Source organism: Chinchilla lanigera, unplaced genomic scaffold, assembly GCF_000276665.1.
Source record: "Chinchilla lanigera isolate Chin_1 unplaced genomic scaffold, ChiLan1.0 scaffold00111, whole genome shotgun sequence".
NCBI lineage: Eukaryota > Metazoa > Chordata > Mammalia > Rodentia > Chinchillidae > Chinchilla > Chinchilla lanigera.
Genome location: NW_004955512.1, coordinates 2,902,329 through 2,904,301, shown reverse-complemented (window position 1 = coordinate 2,904,301; position 1,973 = coordinate 2,902,329). Strand labels below are relative to the sequence as shown.

Sequence of the window (1,973 nt, the reverse complement as noted above, 5' to 3'; positions counted from 1 at the left end):
TTCTGTCTCTTTCCACTCTGGTGTCTAAGACTGATCTAGAGCCAACTTCATACAAACCTTACGTCCTCCTCCCTACCTGAGTAGGCAAAAGCTAAACTCTGACACACTTGAAGCGGATACAGAACCTCTCCCTCATCTCCACTCCTTTGTAAGTGGCTGAGTGACGGGCAGAAAAGCTTTCACAAGCTGCCTCACAATCTCTTACTATGACCTGGGTTTCCTAGGACTTGATTCTGGAATATGGGAGAGTTGGCATCTATTATTAAGATTTTATCCTTGGCAGGCTCTTCTAAAAGTGTGAAGAGCTCCACTTTCACATCAGTTACAGCTGGCTGGGCGTGCACTGGAAGGCAGGAAGAGAATGATGAGCGATGTGGAATGTGAATAAGCCATCAGAATTTGGAAATTATCAGGGCACATGAGCTTGTTGCGGAGGGTCAATGTATGACCGAATTCTATAGGGACCAAAGGTGGATAGCTGAGTCAGAATCCCACAGGTAGCCCAAGGAGCTCGTGGGGAGTGTGGGGTCAGGGTGTAAGTGTGGGGACTCTCCCTGGCACGAGCTGACGGCTCTGGTGCAGTGTATGAACTGGAACCCTGGCACTTCCTAGCGCCTCAGACTCAGATTTTGTTCCTGATGGTGGCAGAGTCGGGTTGATTACGGCTCATGCACAGGCTTTCTGCTTTTTTTGCTGCCTCTGCTAAAAGCTGAGGCTTTGGCTTTAACTTGATCCTGGCACCTGAAACACTCCAGCCAGAAGAGCAAGAACCAAGGAATGAGTTGCCACGTCCTACAAAAACAGTAACTGGTGCCCTTGGGTAGCATCCTCACTCTCCGCCCCCCCCCCCCCCCCCCCCCCGGGGGCCAGAGTTCAAATGTACACAACCGTAAGGCAGGGTGACTAATGCTGATTTTGCTAAGATTGTTGGCCACAAGAAATAGGCTGAAGACTAGGGTTCACCGCTCAGCTCTGAGATTTACTAGCTACCCGGCCTGAGTTGTTGAGTTTACCGTGGACTTTCGGTTTCCTCTTCTGAAGTATGGTGACACAAACATCTAGCGTGGTGTCTTGGACTGAACCACGAAGTGCTAAATAAAAGCACACCGAAGTTCCTGCTGCTACTACTGGTAAAACTCACCCCTGGTCAGTGGATGAAATGGGGAATGAAGTCACTGGCATCTTCAGTCTCAACAGTGAGACGTGGGGACCTCTTCTAGTGTTCAATGTGCATCTAGTTATCTGTGTTGCTGTTAAAAATGTTATAAGGAACATGATGTCCTCATTGTAGTTAAGTAACAAAGATATTACCCAGCCATCTACAAGAATGTCTAACAAGGAAAAAAGAAAATAAATGTTCAAAAGGGGCAGAGAATCTAGGCTAACAGCACCTACCATTTTCTAAAACTTCAAAAAAGTCTGCAGATCCACAGGAAATACTATAACAGAGTAGAAGAGGTCAGCTGGTCCAAGGAAGAGTCAGAGGAAGTCTGATTTTGAAATATATGGGGAATCTCAAAATATTGGTGCTTTTGTTGATCTCAGGAGGTAAATCTGAAAACAAAAGCAAATTTTAAAAAACCCACGTTGTTTGCCAGAAATAGATGGGGAGTGTAAGCTTTTTTTGTTTTTCTTTTTTTGGTGTTTTTTGAGACAGTACTGTTATGTAGTCCAGACTGGTCTTGAGCTCACTATGTAGCCCAAGCTGGCCTCAAACTCATGGGGATCTTCCTGCCTCAGCTTCCTCAGTGCTGGGATTACAGGCATGTGCCACCATGCTCAGCTAAACATTTTGTCACTGTAACGAAATACCTGAGATAATTTAAAGAAGTACAGCAATCTCAGTTCATAAATGCTTCTGTTTGCAAACAATTCAGTTCATAAACAAAAGTATTCAGCTGTTCACAAATTCCGCTTCAGTTGACAAACAGGACCATGGCCATCTTCCCCACACAAAAACAAATGCAGCCATC

At 45.5% G+C, this 1,973-nt stretch overlaps 1 long non-coding RNA gene across 2 annotated transcripts; it reads right to left on the bottom strand.

Moving 5' to 3' along the window:
* On the bottom strand, positions 1 to 1,554 carry LOC102029648. Of its 2 annotated transcripts, XR_264443.1 has the most exons (3): positions 1,396 to 1,554; positions 1,142 to 1,250; positions 1 to 343 (listed from the first exon to the last, which is right to left on the bottom strand). It is a non-coding gene; the product is annotated as an uncharacterized LOC102029648 (long non-coding RNA). The 2 variants fall into 2 exon arrangements; XR_001231729.1 differs by lacking the exon at positions 1 to 343 and having other exon boundaries at positions 959 to 1,250.
* Between the last annotated feature and the right edge of the window lie 419 nt (positions 1,555 to 1,973).